We start from the raw sequence: 24,530 nt of genomic DNA on the forward strand, positions 1-24,530 counted from the left end.
TGAATACACAATAATTTGTAAAAAGAATATGATTGGAAGTTCTTAAGATAGTTCAAACACCAATCAGTTGTTCATGCTATGCAATATAATGAATAGTCACCATTTATCTTTAAAATACTCTACAAAAGGCTGAAATGCCCCCATGAACCTTTGCTTTAACTGATAACAGTAGTGACTCAGGTAGAGTGCTTCTTTTTGCAAGTTCTTCAAATTACTGCGCCTAAGACGACGGCGCCAAGCTGATCTAGATCAGCTACGGCACTTGAGCTTGTCAATGAAGAAACCTTTAGAATGGTACCGACCAATTATGGGCTTCTCAATGTTTTGTATAACTGCTAGACAACTCACTCATACCAGGGTCTTTATTCTAGATGTGCAGCAAGAAATTATTAGAACAAAGCTTAATATTGCAGTCCAAAAAGGTACTTACCTGTGTACCACCATGATATGAAAATCCTTGCGCTGCAAACATAATACAGAGGAACATTGTTAAAATCTACAATAACGCATCCATTGTTAAGATATACAAACACAGGATGCATCGGTGTTAAAATTGAGTACTCTACAAAGGGACTCAAATAATTGTTTACCAGATAACATATTTGTGTTTGAATCATGTACAAATGACATCGCCAGTTCTCAACAAATTAAAGTAAGGATTCTAGCCCTAGCACTTGGGGAAAGCATGCACAGAACAGATTGTAATCACTCCCAAGTCTCAACTTTAAGGAAGCCAATGTTTATGTAAATACATAATGTATTAAAGACATTTTCCCTGGGTTACATCTAGCATTCTGGCAAAAGGGACTAAAATATTCAGTGGGATGACTAATAAGAACAAACATTTTCAGTGCTGTAAGCAGAAATCCTTTGGTAGTAATATAGATATGCTGGCACGATATCTTACTTTTCAAAACAGTGACAAAAGATTTAATCTGAGATAAGGATATGCTGATATACAGAGCTCTAAAACAATCAAAGAGAAAAAAAAGGAGATCACTCAGCTAACACCTCACTTTTGCCTTCAAAGAGGTGGAGAAATAAAGTAATAAAATGCTGCAGGAAAACAAAGCCACTATACTCTGGCCGAGTTTAGATCCAAACTTTTTCTTCAAACTTCCAACTCTTCCACCACATCAAAACTTTCCTACACACACAAACTTCCAACTTTTCCATCACATCATTCCAATTTCAACCAAACTTCCAATTTTAGCGTGAACTAAACACACCCTCTTATCTTTTTTGTTCATGTGAAGAAGGGATTAGGCCATTAGGGAAAGTCAGAAAGAGATAAATTGGTGGCAAATAAACTTACTCAGATTTAACATGAAAATAAACCAAAGAAACATTTTGCCAAACCATATGCTATTAGCAAAATTGCTCTAAGATATCAGCATTGCACACGTATGTCTCAGATGTTTAGGTAAATATCCAAACTTATCCCCTATAACATGCAGTGATACAGGCAAACATGCAGAAGCCAAATATTTCGAAGCCATTTACTTACAGAAAATCAGCCAACCGGTTTGCAAGCAAATTTCTGCTGCTGTACTGTCACTCCAATGCATCAGTTATCAATTCAATCTGAAATACGTGCAGCATGAGCATAACTTGATGAACAATATATAGGATGGATAATTTGCAGCCTATCAGTTGCTTCCCATTGTTTATTTCATATGTAGCAGATGTAGAAAAAGGAGGTAGGGGCGACAACAGCGCAAGAAAATTTTGGAGCAGTCGAACACAGCAGCAATGACTAATAAGATGGACTCACAGTCATGGTGCCGACTCTCTTCCTGCTCTATGCTCTGGAACTGCCTAATTTACCTGAACAAAAGAAGAGGAATCAACAAAGAGAAATCTATTAAGCATAAAAGATACCGAATTGTGGCGGAGGGGATGGCGAGGAACGATACACCGGCCAGCAGCCCATTTTCAGGCAGAGGATTCAGATCGAGCGTCAGCGGTCGGACTTGGAGATGGATGATTTGCCTGATTGCCAGGACACATTAATTGCATCCTTTCAATCTAGCCGCGTGCGCAAAAATGGTAAAACCTCACCGCTTCCCACTCAAGGCTGCCTCCTCCATCGTTACCGACCAGATCAATGGAGCAACGGTGGTGACGATCAGGGAGGTGCGGCGTGGATGCCGCGAGCGGTCGGTTGTGGCGTCGGCGACGAACTCCACTCGTGGCTTCGTGGGCGTAGGGCACAGCAAAAATGGCGACGATGCCCTGATGCGGCGGCGGCGGCTGGTGATCTGTGGGGTTGAGGGAAAACCGGGCGAGCGGGAGGGAGTTACGACTTACGCGGTGGCGAAGTGAGGGGAGGAAGAGGCGCTCTCGATGCGGAGGGAGAGAAGCGATCTGACATGTTGAATTTGACGATCCACGGCTCACATTCCGCGTGTCTGCGATTGGCTTCACCGTCACCACTACCGTTTTTTTAAGTAGTATAGATATAGAAGTGTACTGTGTAAGCACTTCTCTTTTTTCAAAATAAAATTTCTAAGAAAATAATTCCCCACATGTCGAGCCGTTACGGTATGGAAACAGGCACAGGCAAATACAAATCCTCCATGGAATCTGAATCCGAATCTGAGCCGTTATACTCCATCCGTATTATAAGATATTTTAATCTTGCTTCAAATTTAACCCAAGACAAATTTATTGTGAAAATATATTCAAATATTGATCTAGTATTAGTATTATAAACATTACTATATTTCTCTATAAATTTAGTCAAAAATATTTTATAATCTGCAACGGAGAGAGTAGTAGTAGATTAGAAAGGATAGGTGAAGGAGATTAGGGTGTGTTCGGACACCCCTTTTTCCAACAATTCTCCCCCGTTTTCCGCGCGCACGTTTTTCAAATTGCTAAACGATATGTTTTTTTAAAAAAGTTTCTATACGAAAGTTGCTTAAAAAAATCAAATTAATCCATTTTTTTTAAAAAATTAGCTAATACTTAATTAATCACGCGCTAATGGATCGCTCCGTTTTCCGTGTGGAGGGTTCCGATTAGGACCAGGTAATAGCTAACCGAAAAGGCAAGTTAGCGCGCGCGGCGCCAACGCGCATTTCCGGCCCACGCGGCCCACACGTGCGCTCTCCTTTTTTTCGTTGTTTCTTTCTCTCCTTATTTCGCTGTTTCTTTCTCTCTCTTTTTCCGCTGTTCCTATCGTACCGTACGGTAACGTAATTAGTTTAGATTAGTTTTTTTACTAGTGATTAGTTTACTAGTAATTTTTAAATCTTAACTTTAAAATTTTTAAATCTTAACTTTTAAATTTTAAAATTTGGACTTGAAAGTTTTTAAATCTCGAGTTGAAAATTTTCAAATCTCAAGTTGAAAGTTTTTGAATCTCGAGTTGAAAATTTTCAAATCTCAAATTGAAAGTTTTCAAATTTTTTAAATCTGGACTTGAAAGTTTTTCAATCTCAAATTGAAAGTTTTCGAATATGAGTTGAAAGTTTTCAAATCCGAGTGGAAAGTTTTCAAAATTTGACTTTAAAATTTAAATCTTAAATCAAAAGTTTTCAAATCTGACTTAAAAATTTTCAATTTGTTAGTAAAAAATTCTCCCCATAAAAGAAAAAAAATCTTAAGAATCTTCCCTAATTACTCGTCATTAGTGTTAAGTAATACAATATAGTAGTTAGGGAGGTAATCCTATAAAGTAGTTAGGGAGGTGCTCACTGCTGACACGCACGCGCCAGCTAGCAGCACCCATAGCTAACACACCCTGAGAGCATCCCCAGCAGCTCATCTAAATTTCTTCCTCCATATTGCTATTTGGATGATCCTCCAAAAAGATTCTCACTCCATATTTCTCTTTACTCCAGCAGATAATCTATATTACATCCTTCATCCTATATTTTACAATTATCTTTCAACTGCCATATATTTAAAATTAATTTCTCTCTTCTACCTCTCCTTTCTCAACACTTCTTCTCTCTTCACTCCTCTTCTCTCTTCTCTCTCTTCTACCAGGTAGGGGGCGGCCGACGGGCGGAGGCAGGGGGCGGGTGGGCGTAGGCGCAGGCGGAGGGGGGCGGGCAGGCGCAGGCGCGGGCGGAAGCGGGCGGCGGGCGCAGGCGGAGGTGAATGCGGCGGTCGGCGGTTGGCGGAGGCAGGCGGAGGCGGATGCGACGGGTGGATGCGGCGGTCAGATCCCGCCGCCTCCCAGACGCCAAGCGTCGCCATCCCTGCCGCCCTTGGCTATCGATCCAGTCGCCGCCTGTTTCACTCGCTGCGCCGTCGTCGCCCATAGCCGCCGCCTTGGCCGCCGGCCACCTCCTCCTTTCCCTACCACCATCATCGCCTCCTGCTGCGTCGGCAGCGATGTTGCACGCCACCCCACCGTAGCGCCAAGTGAAGAGGGAGGACAGGGACGTGCAACGGCGGCCGGCGAAGGTGGGATCGATCCGGATGGAGGCGGGAAAACTAGATGGCGTGAGGAGAGAGAAACACCAAATCCTGTTTTGGCGGATGTCTATTTTTGGAGGATGTTTTAGAGTGTCTGCTAGAGCCTCTTTTTTTTTTTTGCTTCCATACGCCATTTCTCATATGGAGGGTGGGATAGAAGAGCTGCTGGGGATGCTCTAAGGTCCTAGAGTCCAGAAACCACGGGTCTCAGGGATGCCGTGTGGCGTTGCGGCCCATTGGAGGCCCAAGCAGGCCGAATCGGCCTATCAGCCTTGCCAGGTAGTTGCTGGACCTGATGGGCTCGGGCGTCCGGTGGTTTTTCCCTGTCGGCTCGGCTACTTAAAGCGAGTCCAGTGGAGCACAGAAAGTCCTGCACCCAAAGCAAACTCCTGCTTCCCAACCCTGCTTCCCAATTCGCACAGCCCAGCCAGCCCAAGGATGATGGCGCGATGTCTCCCCGACTTCTCCGCTGGGTCCTCGCCTTCGCTGCGATTTGGAGCCAGCTGCTCCTCATCTACGTCACCTTCTTCGGGTTCACACATGTTATTTTGGTCTGGATCCGCATCGTCCGCATCGGCGTTGCCGCCGCCGTGGCGGCCTTCGTCCTCACCTATTTCCGCTGAGCGGAGGCGCCGGCGCCGGCGGCGGCTTCCGCCACCGCGCGCCGCCGGGCTCACCGCGGGGGATGGCGGTGGGAACGCGTCTCGCCGTGCAGCAGCAGCAGCCGACGAAGACGCAGCAGCAGAGGCAGCGGGGAATCGGATGCGGCGGCGCTGATGCAGCGGGGGTGGCGCTTCCTCCTTCGCCGCGGGGGATGCCGATGGCGTCGGGGCCGCGTCTCGCCATCGACCAGCAGCCGTCGACGATCCTCGCACCTCCTCCGACGACCACACTGCAGAAGCAGCAGGGGATCGGGTTCGGCGGCGCTGCAGCAGGGGTGGCGCCTCCTCCTTCGCCGCGGGGGATGCCGATGGCGCCGGGGCCGCGTCTCGCCATCCAGCCGCCGTCGACGATCCTCGCGCCTCCGACGACCACACTGCAGAAGCAGCAGGGGATCGGGTTCGGTGGCGCTGCAGCGGGTGTGGCGCCTTCTCCTTCGCCGCCGGGGATGCCGATGGTGGCGGGCCCGCGTCCCGCCAGGCAGCACAAGCGGAAGCAGCCGAACGTCGCGCCGCTGCAGCAGAAGATTCAGGGCTTCGGCGGGGCCGGGGCTGGAGCTGGACCGGCCCCGGTGTCTTCCTCGGCGCGCGCGATGGCGGAGAAGGCCGCAGCTGCAGACCCGGAGGAGGAGGCGCGGGCGAGGGAGCGCGCGGCGGCGGAGCAGATCGCGTACGAGGACGCGCGGAAGGCATGCAACCCGGACTTCACGACGCCGTTCGCCTCCGTCGAGGACGCCATCAGCAGGTACGCGTGCTTCCCCTGCTCCGATCAATCTCCTGTTCCTCCTCCATCTCCCGTCTCTCCGCCGCGCGCCGCCTCGTTGCTTTTCTCCTGTTTTTTTTTTTTTGGATTAGTTCCTCGCTGCGGTGAACAACACCCAAATTGATCGCTGTCGAGTTGCGTTTGCAAGATTTCGTCCGTGTTTTAGGGGGATTCGCGATTGTTTAAGGTTTTCGGTGCGGCGAATCTGAATTTCTGATCATTCCTGTACTGCACACGATTCGTTAGATATTACATTCTCCGAAGAAGCGTTTCTTCGGAGGAATTGGATCGACGACAGCCAAACTTCTAGTGCTTGCAAATCAATCCACGAACAATTTTAACGCAAAAAACATTGAGGAGTTTCAGAATTGTTCGCTGGGTTTGTTCATTAATCTCCCGGTGATGGATGAACGGGGAAAAGGGCACGATCGGCAACTTTGATTTTTCCGTTTCATCGTGTGTTCTGACGAAATGCTTTGGAACCTAATGTTTGGCTAATTTCATTGAGAACAATGCATTTTGCATTAACAGGGACATTGATCCTTGATTAATAATGCTGATTAGGTGTTTTGGTTATGATCAATTTCAGATAGTATAATTTCTGTCACCGCACATTAGAACATACTGTATGTGATTTGAAACCAATGTTAAGTTTCAGCATATAAACTTCTGCTGTCTCTGTTAGGATTATGACGTTGCTAATTATGCGCCGTTGCTTTCATCCAGCTAACTACACTGAGAAAAAAAAAACCATATACAGTGACTATGCTGTTCATGGACTGATTTGATTTGCCCGCAGGCTGCTTCGGTACGAGGAGGACGTGGTCTACGTGGAGAAGCTGGTGCTGGCCTTCAACGTCGCCGTCCGGAAGTCCCGCGCCGGCGCCGCCCGCGCCGAGAGCGGCTCATGGTGGAGAACCTCCTGCTCGCCGACGAGCAGCGGCAGTCGGAGCACGTCAGCGCCCTCGTCCGGCAGCAGCAGCAGCAGCAGCAGCTGGTGGCGCTGCACCTCATGGTAGCGTAACAGCAACAGATGATGGCGCCGCGCAGCCGTTGAGTTCAGGGAGTAGCACAGTACGTTGCTAGAGCTTTGTGATTCGTGATAGACATTGACCGACCTGATTCCTTGCCATGCGCGATCGTTCTTCGTGTCTCTGTTTTGATCGATAGCGAGTGAGATTGTGCATTGGCCTGATCCGTGGCTTTGTGCATTTGGCATGTGAATTGTGAACTTGATTCTTCGATTGACAAGACCGAAGTTAGTTTGGTTTATGAAATCTTTGAACTGGTGCTGGAGCCTGGAGGCAAGAGCTGGCGCTGGAGTGACGCGGATGACGCACGATGCGGACACGAGTGACGTAACGACGGATGAAAATGATTTGTGACATGGGTAAAATTGTTACTTTTTTTTTTAAAAAGCAGGGATAGATTACAAACCAAAAGTCTGCTGGCTGCAGCCCGCATTGGTAAAATAGTCAATTGATGCTCATTGTCGTTCTATTGTTTTTTTCTTTTTAAATTTGATTTTACAAAACTACCTGATTGATAGGTAGATAGTAATAGTAATGCAGCTACAGGGAATTGGAGTCTATGCTGAACATATTGCATACATTTACGTAACAAAAAATTGAACAAGCACTGCCTAGAAAAAATACATCAAAAACAATACTATCACATGAAACAATATATAATATATATAATGAATATTTGTTAAACTAAAGCTTGGTCCTACAAACAAAGGACCAATTGAAAAAAGTATAGAACTTAAAAGATGACATTACTCAAAATCAATCCATCAAGACGAGTAGTCCTTGAGTTTACCTAGAATAAGGCCAATGACGAGAATATAGTGAGAACATGTGAAAAGATTGCAGAAAAGATCGTCGGTTCCTCGATGCTCGGCCATTAACTATAAGGCCATTCACACTGCGCCGCGAAATCAGCAGGGGCTTTCTACCTCCACGTAAGCAAACCACGCTCAAAGCTACTCGGCTCACAATGCATGGCAACATGGGTATCTAAAGTGGGCCCACCAAGTAATGCTTTTCCCTACTTTTCTGGCTTGGGAGCTCCTCTCTCTCTCTCTCTCTCGCTTTTCTTCTTCCTATCTCGCTTTTTGAGCCGAAGAACGTGTGACCAAAGTTGGTCACGCGGACTTCAATTTAGTGGGCCCAGGAGTAAACGTGGCACTGGATTGAAGAATCTCGCAGATGTGGCAGCGTTGGGCTGAATGACAGATCATCCCACTGTGAATGGCCTAAATAGTTGTATTGTACGACCGCCAGAAGCGCCAACTGGATGAGGCCGATGACGTAGCTCCTCAAGCGACTCCTCTGACGAACCGTAGTGCCTGCATCCTTCTCTTCTCCTTGCGTCTTCTTCCCTTCCGCCGCCAACTTTGTCATCGAAGGTTTGAAGCCGGAATCTGCACCAGAAGAATCATTGTGGAGCTCATGGATGGAGTGCTCCATGAATAATCTCAATATGCTCTAACGTTTGTTTGGTATCAATGTAGCTTAATTTGCCTATGGTTACAGATCGATTGGAGAGGTCGTACGTTGGTGCAATATTTATAGTGGTAGTAGATTAATCGATAGTAGAAGAAACTGAAACGGAATCGATAGGCGAAGTGGATTACAACTCGCGGGGGTCACGTCGTCGTAGAGTCCGGCCACGTCGCGTGCGCGCGCATTGGAGGCCCAAGCAGCTGGGTGAATCGGCCTGTCATGAGGTAGGGCTTAGTTGCTGGACCTGACGGGCTGGCTCATGAGGCCTCGGAGATTGAATAAATTGATCTATCGTTTCGTTACTACTCCCGCGAGTCCGAGATCGGAGGGTGATCGATGGCCGCGGCCAAATCGTTCAGCGGAAATCGAGAGATCACAAGCACACACGCGAGAGTCCTAAACCGAACCCAACCAAACCTATGGCTACTTACGATGCCGGCTCTGTTTCTTCGATTAATTAACCTACTACTACTACTACTCGATCTATATAAGTACCGCACCTGCGCCTCTTGCAAATCGATCTGCAGCCACGAGATACGGCTTTCAGAGATCATTGCAATTACAGGAGAAATCCATGGAGCACTCCAAGGAATTCATCGACGAGCTCCACAAGCCCTTGACGGCAGAAGCGAAGGCGCAGATGGTGGCAGACGGGAAGAAGAAGGTTCAGCTTCAAGAAAAACAAGAGGAGCTGACGGCAGAGGCGAAGGCGCGTATGGTGGCAGACGGGAAGAAGAAGGTTCAGCTTCAGGAGAAACAAGAGGAGGACGGCACTGCGCTTCGTCAGGGGAGTCGTCTTTCGGCTACCGACCTCATCCGGTACACCCTCATGGGCATCCGGTTTGCGTTCACGGCGGCGATGCACTACTACCACTGTACACAGATGCAGATGATGCCCGAGCTTACAAGAACTACTTTTGGCGTGTTTTACAATTGTTTTCACTATTTTTTGATTGCTATCATTATTCTAGCTAGCTATATGGGTATTTAGTCTGTCTTGATGGCTTAATCCAATAATGCCGTTCTTTTAAGTTGTAATAGGTCGCCTTTATCTCTAAGAACAAAGCTTTACTTCAATAAATATTTGTAGTATATACTCATAATCCTATTGGTAGTAGGACTGTTTATGCCTATTTGTATTGTTTTTTAAGCTCTCTTTTCCTTTTTTTTCCTAGGAAGGTCTAGGAGGCACCTACCGATCATATGTCATCATGCATGCATGCAAAACTTTCTAAGCAAAGTTTTTAACTATTTTTTCTCTTAAATTATTTATCCAAATCATGATTCGATGGCACCATTATATCCATTGCAATTAAATCTTTAAAACAAGACCACACATGAATATAATCCGATGAAAAAAATATTTATCTTATTATTGAATTATTTTTAAATATTGCACGTTGTTCCACCAAGTATATCGGAGTTGTTTCTCTAAGTATGTCGAAAATGTTTCAATCGTTTAAAAAGCTGAAACATAACCAAATCAACTCATGGAACATTTTGCTACAACTTACGAAACAAACAGTTCCCAAAAAATCGGGTGTTGTTTTACCATATATATAAAACAATGTTTCAGCAATAGCTAAAAGATGTTTCAATTCACTGCAACATTTGATCTATACATAATGAAACATTACGAGTACATAAGGTGAAATATTTTTGGTGGAACAAAAAAATGAAATGGATTCCCTTAATAGAGGGATTCCATAATATGTGGGTGATTTGTTGCAAAAAGAATATTTCAATTCACTACAACATTTGATCCATACATAGTGAAACATTATTGGTACACTAGGTGAAACAATTTTGGTGAAACAAAAAATAAAGTGGATCCCCTTAATAGGGCGTTTCCATTATATCGAGGCAATTGTTGCAACGGGGTGCGCTGTGGTGGGGACACGTGGCGGCGTGCGGACGCGCATGGTGGGGCCTGGGTGGCAGCGGCGCAGCGCCCAATGCATGCGCGCCCGCATCAGACGTCCGGCCAGAAGGATTTTCTGAAGGTCTACTTTATTAGAAATCTAGTATAGTGTGATTGTCTTTTCACGGAGTTGGTTGTTTTGTTGTTGAACAATGAGCCGTATAGAAACAATTGCAAAAATGCCGTGCGTTCGGCGTCTGATTTGGGGAGAAAAATCAGACGCCCGTATGGCGCACGCTTTGCCCGCCGTGTGTCCCCGCGCCATCGGTGCGACGACGCCCCTGTCCGCCGACTGCGTTACGAGAGAGAAGGTGAAGAAAAAGTGGGAGAGAAAGAGAGGAGGAATAAGAGAAATTGAGAGGATGACATGTGGATCCTACATATCAGTGGGACCCACAATACTATTTTGTATGTGAATATCAGATGGGTCCCATAGATATTTTTTTAATTCTAACGGCACAAAAACACCACGTGGGACGAAAACAGTTCAACACCGCCACAACAGTAAAACCGCCCTACAAAACCACTGAGGGAGTTAAATTGCAATAGTTTCAGTAGTTCGGGGGAGTCATCCTATCTGGTTTTGCGGTTGATGGTCACGGATTAGATCCGGGTCCCTTTTAAGGGAAACGCAAAGTGGACTTATTGCTATTGCGCACAGTGGAGGCCCATGCGGGGCCAATCGGCCTGTTAGCAAGTAGGCCCTAGTTGATGTACCTGATGGGCTGTCTCATGAGGCCTCGGGCGCCCGGTAGTTTTTCCCCGTCGGCTCGGCTATTTAAATCAAGTCTAGTGGAGGCACAGCTGCGCAGTCCAGCACCCAAAGCAAGCACTACTCCAGAGAGCACCCAAAGCTAAGCCCAAGGAAGAAGAGGACGAGCGCGAGAGAGAAACCCATCCCAGCCAGCCCAAGGAGGCAAGGATCATGGCCCGATGGACCCTCCGACTTCTCCTCTGGGTCCTCGCGTTCGGGGTGATTCTGAGCCAGCTCCTCCGCTACGCCACCATCTTCGCGCTCGCCTTCGGGTTCGGGGACGGGTTCGCGGAGGAGGACGCTCTCGTCCGCATCGTCGCTGCCGCGGCCGTGGCGGCCTTCTTCCTCGCCTATTTCCGCTGAGCGGAGTCGCCGGCGGCGGCGGCGGCTTCCTCCACCGCGCCGCGCGCCGCCGGGCTCCTCGACGCGGGGGATGGCGGTGGGAACGCGTCTCCCCGCGCCACCGACGAAGGCGCAGCAGAGGCAGCGGGGAATCGAATGCGGCGGCGCTAGTTGCAGCGGTGGTGGCGCCTCCTCCTTCGCCGCGGGGGATGCCGGTGGCGGCGGGGCCGCGTCTCGCCATGCAGCAGACGTCGACGATCCTCGCGCCTCCGATGACGGCAAAGCAGAAGCAGGCAGGGGATCGGGTTCGGCGGCGCTGTGGCGCCTCCTCCTTCGCCGCGGGGGACGCCGATGGCGGCGGGGCCGCGTCTCGCCATGCAGAAGCCGTCGACGATCCTCGCGCCGCCGCTGACAACACAGCAGAAGCAGCAGGGGACCGGGTTCGGCAGCGCTGTGGCGCCTCCTCCTTCGCCGCGGGGGATTCCGATGGTGGCGGGGCCGCGTCCCGCCTCGCAGAGCAAGCGGAAGAAGCCGAACGTCGCGCCGCCGCAGCAGCAGAAGATTCAGGGCTTCGGCGGGGCCGGGGCTGGAGCTGGACCGGCGCCGGTGTCTTCCTCGGCGCGCGCGATGGCGGCGGTGGCGGAGAAGGCGGCAGCTGCAGAGACTGAGGATGAGGCGCGGGCGAGGGAGCGCGCGGCGGCGGAGCAGATCGCGCACGAAGACGCGCGGAAGGACTTCGTGACGCCCTTGGCTTCCGTCGAGGACGCCATCAGCAGGTACGCGCGCTTCCCCTGCGCCGATCAATCTCCTCCTCCTCCTCCATCTGCCATCTCTCCGCTGCGCGCTGCCTCGTTGCTTCTCTCCTGCTTTTTTTTTTTTTGGATTAATCTTCGCTGCGGTGAACAACACCAAGGTTGATCGCTGTCGAGTTGCATTTGCAATATTTCATCCGTGTTTTAGGGGGATTCGAGCTTGTTTAAGGTTTTTGGTGCGGCGATCATTCCTGTAGTGCACACGATTCATGAACTTCTAGTGCTTGCAAATCAATCCATGAACAGTTTTAACGCAAAAAACATTGAGGAGTTTCAGAATTGTTCGCTGGGTTAGTTCATTAATCTCCCTGTGATGGATGAACAGGGAGAAGGGCACAGCCAGAAACTTTCATTTTTCCGTTTCATCGTGTTCTGACGAAATGATTTGGAATCTAATGTTTGACTAACTTCATTGAGAACGATGCATTTTGGATTAACAAGGACATTGATCTTTGATTAGTAATACTGATTAGGTGTTTTGGTTATGATCAATTTCTGATGGTATAATTTCTGGCACCACACATTAGAACATACAGTATAAATTTCTGTTGCCTCTGTTAGAATTATGACATGCTAATTAATCTCTATCCGGCCCGTTTGATCACAAAAACTGTTTTTATCTTCTTTCGTTCATGTCCTGCATTGTCAATAATCATGATGCAGTTCACAATCCTTAGCATTTCTCCAAGACTGATGTGTCATAGTGTCATTTATGGTGGTGTTTGGTTGGAGGGACTAAAGTAGGGCTAAACTTTAGTCCCTCTCACAAAAACAGGGACTTATACTTTTGTGAGAGGGACTAAATTTAGTCGCTAGTTTCCAAACACCCCCTATGTATGTTCACTGCATGGTACCCCAAATTCCCAAATCCCAATGATACAGTGAAATTCATATCAATACATACAAGACTGATGCTGTCAAATATGTATGTTCGCACTTTTGATGAAAGAAAACACTCAAATTCATATCAAGCATTGCTGCCAATCTCTGAATTCTGTATTGGGCCAAGAAGTTTGTTATGCGCAATTGCTTTCATCCAGCTAACTAAACTGAAAGTAATCATATACAGTGAGTATGTGCACAGTAACTATGCTGTTCATGGACTGATTTAATTTGCCCGCAGGCTGAAGGATCTGCAGGAGGAGTAGCAGAAGGAGGCGGCGGCGCTGCAGGGGCAGCTCATGCTAGAGCAACAGCAACAGATCATGGCGCGGCGCCGCAGCCGTTGAGGTAGTAGCACAGTACGCTTGCTAGAGCTTTGTGATTCGTGCTAGATTACATTGACCTGATTTCCTTTGCCATGCGCGATCGTTTTTTTGTTGGTGTTGGCTATTCGTGACTCTGTTCTGATCGATAGCGAGTGAATTGTGCAATTGCCTGATTCGTGGCTCTGTGCATTTGGCATATGAACTGTGAACTTGATTCTTTCGATTGACAAGACCGAAGTTTGGTTTTTGAAAATCTTTGAACTGGTGCTGGAGTCGTCGTTCCATGGTGAGTCTCTGCCAACCGCTTGGTGATCAATTCGCCTGATCTTTTCTCGATCGATCGATCTGGTCCCAGCCCAGCAGTCGGTTTGAATCTTGGTAAGAGTCCAATTGATATATGGAGAAGACAATCTCGGCAAAGCCGAGCCTATTGCTGCATGAGCGAATCTCTCTCCGCTTTTTTCACGTTCCAGAATTCCAGTAGGATTGTGTGATTCACCGAGTTTGAATGTTTTTATGTTTGAATGTGATTGACCGAGTTTGTAACGACGGATGAAAACGATTGTGACCATGCGAAAAATTGTTACTATTTTTTTTAAAGCAGGGATAGATTACAAACCAAAACGTCTGCTGGCTGGCTGCAGCACGCATTGGTAAAAATAGTCAATTGATGCTCATTGTCGTTCTATTGTTTTTTTTTTAACTTTGATTTATCAGGTACAAAACTACCTGATTGATAGGTAGTATATAGTAGTAATGCAGCTGCAGGGAATTGGAGTTTAGGCCCTATTTAGTTCAGGGGTGAAAGGTTTTTGTGTGTCATATTGGATATACGGATACGTATTTGAAATATTAAATATAGTCTAATAATAAAACAAATTACAGATTCCGCATGTAAACGCGACACAAATTAATTAAGGCTAAATAATCTGTCATTACCAAATGTTTACTGTAGCACCACATTATCAAATTATGGCGCAATTAGGCTAAAAAGATTCGTCTCACAATTTACACGCAATTCGTGTAATTAGTTTTTTCTTTTGTCTATATTTAATACTCCATGCATGTGTCCAAACATTCGATGTGACATGGTGAAAAGTTTTTGTTTGGGAACTAAACAGCCGCTTATCTTCATACCATACATATTGCACACATTTACGTAACAAAATTCCAGGGAAAAAGATTGAACAAACACTGCCTAGAAAAAATACATCAAAAACAATACCATCACATGGAACAATATATAATATACATAATGAATATTTATTAAACTAAAGCTTGGTCCAACAAACAAATGACGAATTGAAAAAAAGAAAGGTATATATAGAACTTAAAAGATGACATTACTAAAATCAATCCATCAAAAACTAGTAGCTAGCTAGGCATCGTCCTTGAGTTTACCTAGAATAAGGCTAATGATGAGAATATAGTGAGAGCATGCGAAAAGATTGCAGAAAAGATCGTTGGTCCCTCGGTGCCTGGCCATCAGCTCCAAGTAGTAGTATTGCACCACCGCCAGAAGCGCGAACTGGATGAGGCCGATGACGTAGCCCCTCAAGCGACTCCTTTGAGGGAGCGTAGTAGTGCCTGCATGATCCTCCTTCCCTTGATCATCTCCTTGCGCCTGCTTCTTCCCTTCCGCCGCCAACTTCGTCATCGAGGGTTTGGAGCCGGAATCTGCACTAGAAGAATCATCGTGGAGCTCATGGATGGATCCCGTGGAGTGCTCCATGAATAATCTCAATATGCTCTAACGGGACAAGCGATTAAACGTTTGTTTGGTATCAATATAGCTTTGCCTATGGTTGATTGGAGAGGCCGTACGTTGGTGCAATATTTATAGTGGTAGTAGATTAATCGAGAGTAGAAGAAGAAACGGAAACGGAATCGATAGGCGAAGTGGATTAGAACTCGCGGGGTCACGTCGTCGTAGAGTCCGGCCACGTCGCGCGTGCGCGCATTGGAGGCCCAAGCTGGGTGAATCGGCCTGTCATGAGGTAGGCCTTAGTTGCTGGACCTGATGGGCTGGCTCAGAGGACGAGCTTCCCAACCCAAGGAGGAAGAGGACGAGCTTCCCAGCCCAGCCCAGCCCAGCCCAGCCAGCCCAAGGATAATGGCCCGATGGACCCTCCGACAAACGACTACTACAGCTGTTAAATTAAGTCATGCGAGATTGCGAATTTTTTTTATTTAAAGTTTTACAAAAATAATTTTCCATTTTGAAAATTGACGGAAGTGGTCGCCTACCGCCCTCCCAGAGGGCGGCGAAAGTGACGTGGCAGATGGCCATTCGCTCTCGGGCGACGGCCGTCAACGAAATTTGCAGGCGGCCCCCTTGCCGCCCTCCGCTAGGGCGATTTTGTACTGTGCGGGGGGCCGCCTGCAAATGGGCGGCGAGGGGGGCATGGAATTTTGCAGGCGGCCCCCTTGCCGCCCTGGGGGAGGGCGATTTTTGCCTCCCCCCTATAAAGCCCAGTCCCCCCTCTCTGAAATTTCATTATATTCACTAAAAATCCAAAAAAAAAACGAAAGAGAGAGAGGGGAGGGCAGCAGAAGGGGAGCGGCGAAGCCCTGCTGGTTCGCTCACTTCATCACAGGTTTGCTCCCATACATCTTTTGCATTTGTACTAATATGTTATGTTTGAGTATATATGTTGCATTTTAGTTTTAGTTCCATATATTTTAGCAGATCTGTAGCACACAGCACATATGTGTAGATCCAGAGCATAGAATATAATAGTATGAATTGAGACATAGACAGTAGTGTTAATTGTAAGATGTAGTTTAGTTTGATCTGGAGAATGTAACCTACTTTTAGAATTTTGGATAACAATATTGTAGAGAATGTAACTTAGGGCGTAGTACAGAAATACGAGGTTAACGTAGTTATTGTTTTCATCAGGCACAATGTCAAATAAGGTCACATTTCAGATAGTTCACGGTGAAGGAAATATTAGATTTGGTCCAGATGGTGTTGATCTGTCAGATTTTGTAATGACATCTAAGGGCATCGATAGGCCTGCAGAGAGAACATTTCAGTCAATTTATAGTTGGTTGTTGAGAGGATTTAGAATAGACCAAGAAGTCTACACAATGTCAGTATCAGTTGTAGTGAGTCGTGCAACAGAAGGTTATTTTTGGGAACTAATGTCGATGGACATCACTGCTGCTTGGAGACGGTATGTGGAAATGGATTTTGAACGGTCATGGTCCCTCGTTATATTTGTGTAGGTACAAGAGAAAGATATAAATGTTTCAATGCAAACCGAAGATGTAGAGGGTCCTAGCAATGCAGGGGATGTTGTTGGACCATCGATGCAAAATGAGGAAAATCAACCAAGGGAGGAGCAGGCCATGGGCATGGCAGATGAGGGGAAGAGAGTCGGTATAATTGTTGATGACATGGAGAGGGAAGATTCGGATAATGAGCAAGCGGACGACGACGCATCATCCGATGAGGAAGGTGATGTAATGGCCACTGATTGGGCAAATGAGGACTTCTCTGGACTTGTTATATCAGAGGGTGATCATGTAACCTGGGAGTATAAGGAGAACGAGGTAATTGAGGGTGCAAGGTATGCTCATAAGGATGAGATGAAGGAGGCGGTGAAGCATTGGGCAGTTTCCTTGCAGAGAGAGTTTAGGGTGGTCAAGTCAACAAATTATGTGTATGAAGTGAGGTGCATGAAGGAAGATTGTCCGTGGCGTGTCCATGCTTATAAGGGTAAATGGAATGATTATTGGAAAGTTAGCATTGTGACCGAGCACAAGTGCTACTTACAAGGGGTGGAGAAGTATCACCGAAACATCACTTCAGCTTTTGTTGCAAGTGAGATGTATAGCAGTGTTGTTGGTAACATTGGCTTTGAACCAAAATCAATTATTAGGCACATCGAGAACAAATTCAAGTACACCATAAGCTATGCAAAGGCCTGGAGAGCCAAACAAAAGATTATTGAGATGAGGTATGGCACATTTGAAGCTTCTTATGATAATTTGCCTCGTTTGTTAGCCACCATTGCCCAGAGGAATAATAATACTTACTATGACCTACATACATTTACATCGGTTGATGATCGAACAAAGAGTGTGCTGCAAAGAGCCTTTTTCTCATTGGGTGCTTGCATCAATGCTTTTGTGCATTGTCGACCTGTTCTATGCATAGATGGAACTTTTTTGACAGGTAAATACCGAGGTCAGATATTGACAGCAATTGGGTGTGATGGGAACAACCAGGTTCTACCTATGGCTTTTGCATTTGTAGAGAGTGAGAACACTGAAAGCTGGTACTGGTTCCTAGAGAGAGTGCACATTGCAGTGGTGCGTATGAGGCCCAACGTTTGCCTTATACATGATCGTCATGCGGGCATGTTGCGGGCTATTGACTACTTGCAGAACGGTTGGGATGAGAAGGGACTTCCAGCTAAGTGGCCTGATGTTCGGAGTCGGTGGTGCATGCGTCACATGGGTGCAAATTTCTACAAGCAATTCAAGAACAAGCATCTTATGGAGCTCTTTAAGAGGCTCTGTGCACAGAACCAAGAGAAGAAATTTAATGAGTTGTGGGACAAGTTGGATGAGTTGACAACGAAGCAAACAGACGAGCAATCTCGCAGACCACAAATTGAAGGTGACGAGCCTCCCATACCTCTTGGTGCATTACATGATGACCCACCAACAATGAGAAGGAGGTCGGGGTCGTCCATCAGAAATTTCACTCAGTGGATTGAGAATGAGCCTAAGGAGAAGTGGTCTCTATTGTTCGACACCGATGGATCTCGGTATGGCATAATGACAACCAATTTGGCAGAGGTGTACAACTGAGTAATGCGAGGAGTTCGGGTACTTCCATTGGTTGCTATTGTTGAATTCATCCTTCACGGCACGCAAGCCTACTTTAGGGATCGATACAAGAAAATTGGTCCATCCATGGCAGATAACAACATAGTGTTTGGCAACGTAGTGACAAAGTACATGAAAGATAAAATCAAAAAGGCACGGAGACATAGAGTTGTTGCTCAAGGCACATAAGTGCATCGGTATGAAATAATGTGTGTTGATAGGAGCAGGCGTGGTATCTATCGCAAGCAAGCCGTGCAGGAATGTGTCTTGAAGGCGGATGGTGGATGTACCTGCAGTTGTATGAAGCCGAAGCTTCATCACCTTTCTTGCTCACACGTTCTTGCTGCTGCCGGTGATTGTGGCATATCTCCCAATGTGTACGTCTCAAATTATTTCAGGAAAGAAGCAATCTTTCATACATGGAGTGAGGAGATATATGAGTTCGGGATCTCAGGATCTTACACAACGCCGAGTGCCCAAGTTTTTTATATTCCAGATCCATCTAAGTTAAGAGTGAAAAAGGGTCTACGCCAAACTAGACGCATCAGAAATGATATGGATGAGTCAGAAGCAGGTGGGAGGACTTTACGCTGCAGCAAGTGTGATCTGCGCGGCCATACTTACAAGAAATGCCCGAAGAATGCAGAAGTTCCAAGCGGCGCAGATGCTAGTCCATCTGGACAGTCAAGTGATGGTAGGCGACCACCTGGTGAAGGAACAACAAGCAGGCGCGCAAGGCCAAGGCGTCGTCGCGCAGCAAGCGATTCCATGGTGTAACAATGCTATCGATTTAGGAAATAAAATGCTATTGTGATGTGATGAGTGTTCGGACTAAATACTTCTATCGTGTAATTTCAATTGAATGTTGTTGTAATGAGTACCTCCGACTATTGTTGTACTAGTAGTATTGCGAACTACTCGTTGTTGTATCATAATGTTATCGTGATGAGTGTTCGGACTAAGTACTCATATCGTGTAACTGCAGTTATTGTTGTAATCAGAAATATTCGGTATAGTGACACATTTGTTTGTTTGTACTCTTGTTTAATATGTGTTAGTAATTCGCTTATGAACATTTATTACTTATGTTGAACTAATTATTTCTATGTTTCTGATCAATCTATTTGCTGCAGGTATGGCGTACGACACACCGGCGCTATTGAACCGTGGGATTGACAGGAACCACCGCTCGTTCCTGTCAGCAGTCGAGGGTGCACAGCTCGGCACCTTCCGTCCACGCACGTCGCGCGAGTGGTTGCATGTCGACCCCCGTCACGTTCCTTGGTACGCGTATGTTCACATTTCAACTCAACTTTGCTTTGTGTTGTACTTATGTTTAAAGTTTGCTCTATACAGGTTGCGTGCAGCAGGCCTTCTACCACTTTGTAGGCTTGTTGAGGCGGCGGCGGATGACCGTGACCCAGCGAAGCGGTGGGAAGCAGACCGGTCACTCCTTGCCGCTCTGGTAGACCGCTGGAGACCTGAGACGCACACGTTCCACCTTCCCTGTGGGGAGATGGCTCCGACACTGCAGGACGTGTCGTACCTGCTCGGGCTACCGCTGGCCGGAGCACCAGTTGGTCCCGTGGACGGTGTTTTTGGGTGGAAGGAGGATATCACTGCGCGCTTCGAGCAGGTGATGCGCCTTCCACACCTAGGACCGGCCAACACCCTTCCTCCGTACTCTACCGTCGGGCCTAGCAAGGCTTGGTTGCTCCAGTTCACTGTAAGTAAATAAGTTGTTATTATCATACATGCTTATTTGCGGTCAACAGAGTGTTTTGTACTAACATTTCATTCTTAATGGTAGGCGGACCTTCTGCACCCTGACGCTGATGATTACTCGGTCCGATGCTCCCTTGAGGCGTACCTGTTGTGGTTGTTTGGGTGGGTGATGTTCACTAGCACCCACGGGCACGCTGTGGACTGCCGGCTGGTCCACTACGCACGGTCCATCGCGGATGCTCAGCCACAGGACGTGCCGCAGTGGAGCTGGGGTTCTGCCGTGCTAGCAGCCACGTACCGTGCCCTCTGTGAGGCGTGCACGAAGACTGACGCGGGAGCGATCATCGCTGGTTGCCCTATGTTGCTTCAGCTTTGGGCAGCCGAGAGGTCTGCCATAGGTCGACCAGTGGTGGACAGCACACCCTACGGAGTTGGTCGCAGCGCGCAGTGGCCGGAGGACGGTCCCACGATGGGGACTTACTGGTGTCGACGTGGGGTTAGTGCAACTTCACTGCGTCTCCAGTTTATCAGTCGTCTTCTTTTTTTATCATCACATAACATGTCTAGTTCCGATCATGTTTATTGCAGCGTCGTTACGCTCACGTCCAGGTGAGACGAGGTTACCCGGACTTCGTGTTTGAGTTTGACCGTCTCCAGCCGAGCGACGTCATCTGGGAGCCGTACACAGAAGAGGCTGTCGCTGCGAGAGCACCGCTAGGACTTTCGTCCTTGTGCACACGCGACTAGGCTTACTGGCTCACCATCCTGCCGATGGTGTTCGACATTTTCGTTGAGCCTCACTGTCCGCAGCGTGTGATGAGACAGTTCGGACTTAGGCAGGTATTTCCGGGCAACGTGCAGCCGACCGTCCTCCCTGCCGACCACTCGTGAGTTCGGATTGTTCATTTCAAAAATTTTATGGTAATTACTTCATCGAGCCATATAATTTACCTCTCTTCACAGGTTGACTCGACGGGGACAGCTAGCAGGCGCACTTTGGGCTCCACGTGTACAGCAGTACGTTGACGACTGGGTGTTAGCTACAGAGGAGGTGATCAACGAGCTCTTCCCACACACGGAGGAGAACTACCGTGACTACCTTCGCTGGTACCTTCCTCGCACTCGTGCGCGTGTGACCTTCACTCCAGACGCCCCAGAGCCGCACGCTGCCGCTGTCACGGACGCGTATCCCACGCACCGTGACCAAGACTACTTTGTGGGGGTACGTCGAATTTGTATTAGTTTTTACAATTATTTCATTTGTCTTGCATAATATAGGACAATTACTGAATTTCAAATTTCCATCTTGCATAGGCTGATGCCGCACGGGATATCAGTGCCGATATCACCGCAGTCCAAGTGAGGTTGAACAGAGGTTTGCACTTGACTGACGTTGAGCAGAGGGTGACCTTCGACCGGATGCAGGAGAAGATGCGTGCGGTCATGCGCGTCTTCTCCTGTCGCAGCGCCGTGGACGTCGTACCTCCAGCTGGTCCAGTACAACCACGGCCTCGCGCGCCTACCGTCGGAGCACGACCTTGACCTACGGCACCTGTTTCGCACAGTACTGCTCAGCCCAGAGGTTTCTTAAGTTTTGTTTCTGTTTTTGTACGAAAACATCACCCCGTCGTAACTTGATGTTCCATCCTCGCAGGACCTCGTTTGCCTTCGAGCGCCCCTAGCTTCGGAGCAGTGCGACCTACAGCATCGGTTTCGCACGATACAGTTCAGCCCAGAGGTTAGTTCATTTTTGTTTCAGCTTTTGCACGAATATGTCACCATGTTTTAACTACACGTTTCCTCATCGCAGGACCTCGTCTGCCTTCGAGCGCGTTCGCAGCCACGACCGGCGCTTCCGTGATCTCCGCAGGGGCATTCGCCAGCACTTCCGGCGCGTTCGCCACCTCTTCGGGCGCGTTCGCCAGCTCTTCCTCTCACGGAGCGTCGATCCCTCGCCCACACGGTACTTTAATTTTTATTAATACTATTAAATACCTGTATGAAACTGATGGTCCTTGTCCAGCAGGATTTGCAGCCGAGATCTTCGGTACTGGGGCATCTTCGTCTCACGCCGGTAGGACTGGTCCTACTAGCCAGTTCTACGACGACGACTTGCACGGTGCACACCACCACGACGTACTAGGCTCCTCTCAGCTTGGAGGAGCTCCAGAGGCGCACACTCAGGAGCAGCCAGAGGTCACACCTGTACAGGTAGGACGGGTTGGCCGTGCCATACCCCCGGACCGACTCACGTACTCCCAGGGGCACGTTAGGGCGCAGGGTAGGAGGGACAGGGGTAAGAGGCCTCGTCAGTAGTGTTCTACCTCTTCAGTCCTTATATGACCGTTTCTTTTGGCTTACAAACTTGTAAAGCAGTGCTACTTTTGCTATTACTACTGCAGTACTACTTGTGTTTGTCTCGTCTACATAGTTCTTTTCATTCATATGGTGCTAGAACAACTTATGCTCACGACAACACACTTTCGGCGCTTCACGGTAGTGTCAGATCCAGTAGCGCGCACAGTCCGCAACAGCACACATGAAAAGCGGCAGCTCGAGTAGTCACTATCAACTTTCGACACTGCCTGCTGACATAAAGTGAATCATGCCCGCGCGTGCTCGTCTTGTCACATCTAATGAATAATTTATCTCATTGAGTTCACATATATTGCACTGAAAACGACGTTATATAATTGACAATCTGAAGGCAACCTCTTCATATCTTCTTTCCCATTAGCACACAACTAACGAAAATGGAAGCGTCATTCCTTGAGCGTCTCAACTGGCGAGCGATCCTTTTGCTGGTTGGTTTCCACCATGGTGTGACCGTCCTTTGTGCGATTGTGGGGATGGATGCATACTCAAGTCTTCCCTCATGATACAAACTCGGGGCAGGAGATTCTTCCAATGCGCGAACTTTGATCAGGTATGCTTCATCTATTCGAAGTTCAAATGGATAAAAAAACTAACTTCTTCGTACACAATTGTAACATCTTACGCAGACATATCGTCCAATGTGCAACTTCATCGAGTGGGTAGACATGGAGAACCCACAAAACGACGGAACACGTGCATACCCACGTAGTGAAACAAGATCGGACTACCTAAGGCGGAAGGATGAGCATGAACGTCGAATTGCTGCTGAGGCTTTAGAATGGCAGGTAAATCCCCTAGGACTCCCCACGTGGCGTGAGCGTCCGGAGTGTCGTTGTGGTGACCGTTGTCAGGTCATAAGGTCCGTAAGGCACCGAACTCGAGGACAAAGGTGTTTCGTGTGTCCAAACATTGTCGACGATGATTTCGTGGTAATTACAACTATTCTTTTCATCACTCCTCAGTACTATCATTAACTTAACTATCCCAAAATGGATGTACATAGGAGGATGTAAGGAAATGTCAATTCGTACAATGGATTGACACAGTCAGAGTTACTTCAAGTGGTGGGCCGATAACGCAACCTGAACCGACCATACAGTTCATTCATGCTTGGATGGAGTACGAACGTCGGGTGGAAATTGCAAGCTTAGACTGGAGGAACAATCCATTAGGGTTACCTAAATGGTCTGAGCGTCCAAAGTGTGGGTGCAGAGATCGCTGCCAGGTGGCTACATCCTTTGCTGAACAAACATTTGGAAGGAGATATTTTGTCTGCCCAATGTAGACAACGATTTCGTTGTATGTCGAACCGTTTACAAAATCCGCTATGATTTGCACAAAATTACTACCCAAACTGAATAACATTACTATTTTTACAGGGCAATCCAAGGATGTGTGGATTTACTCGATGGATCGACAATGTCACTCCATCATATCATGGCCAAAAGATAACAGAGTCAGAAATACAAGTAGAGTATCAACGATTGAAGGACCACGAGAATGTAATGCATTCTGACCGACCTACAAGGGGCCGATAGGTTACCGCATGCTTGATTCGTCGGGATCGACAAATTTGTACCGTGTATCGATGGCACTTCTTATCTATCTTATCATTACAATGTTTAATTATGGTGGTGAATTTTTGTATGCATAAGACTAAGGGCCTATTTGGATTGCTACCAAAAACATGCCCTACCAATATTTTGGTAATTTGAATAGTACTTGTGTTTGATTTCGATTGAAGCCTATTCATAGGTAATACCTAATCTAGATTTGAGATTATGTAGAACATTCTTCACTACAATTTTACATTTTGGCAGCAAACCAAATATGATCAAATGCAATTTTACCTTACCAAAGATTTGGTAGTGCCAAAACTTGCTTATATTTTGGCACTAACAAAATATTTGTACGGTGACATTCCAAATAGGCCCTAAAAAATAATAAAATTGTATTTTACCAGTCTTGGAGATTTTAATCTTGTATAGTTTTCAATATAAAAAGATTTGATAACTATTGATATTTATAAAAAATTTATTTCTTAAATAAAGCATAGTATAAAATCGCCCTTCCCCAGGGCGGCAAAGGGGCGCCTGCAAAATTCCAGGCCCCCTGCCGCCCATTTGCAGGCGGCCCCCCGCACAGTACAAAATCGCCCTATTGGAGGGCGGCAAGGGGGCCGCCTGCAAA

At 47.3% G+C, this 24,530-nt stretch overlaps 1 long non-coding RNA gene and 2 pseudogenes across 1 annotated transcript; 2 read left to right on the plus strand and 1 right to left on the minus strand.

The window, feature by feature from the left end:
• Nucleotides 1-447: 447 nt before the first annotated feature.
• On the minus strand, nucleotides 448-2,296 carry LOC127769913 (uncharacterized). Its single transcript, XR_008016858.1, has 3 exons — nucleotides 1,775-2,296; nucleotides 1,508-1,584; nucleotides 448-462 (listed from the first exon to the last, which is right to left on the minus strand). It is a non-coding gene; the product is annotated as an uncharacterized LOC127769913 (long non-coding RNA).
• A 2,598-nt stretch (nucleotides 2,297-4,894) lies between these two features.
• LOC127769912 (uncharacterized) lies at nucleotides 4,895-7,431 on the plus strand (annotated as a pseudogene).
• A 3,775-nt stretch (nucleotides 7,432-11,206) lies between these two features.
• On the plus strand, nucleotides 11,207-13,977 carry LOC127770030 (uncharacterized; annotated as a pseudogene).
• The last annotated feature ends 10,553 nt before the right edge of the window (nucleotides 13,978-24,530 follow it).

This window comes from Oryza glaberrima, chromosome 4, assembly GCF_000147395.1.
Source record: "Oryza glaberrima chromosome 4, OglaRS2, whole genome shotgun sequence".
In the NCBI taxonomy this organism is placed as follows: Eukaryota; Viridiplantae; Streptophyta; class Magnoliopsida; order Poales; family Poaceae; genus Oryza; species Oryza glaberrima.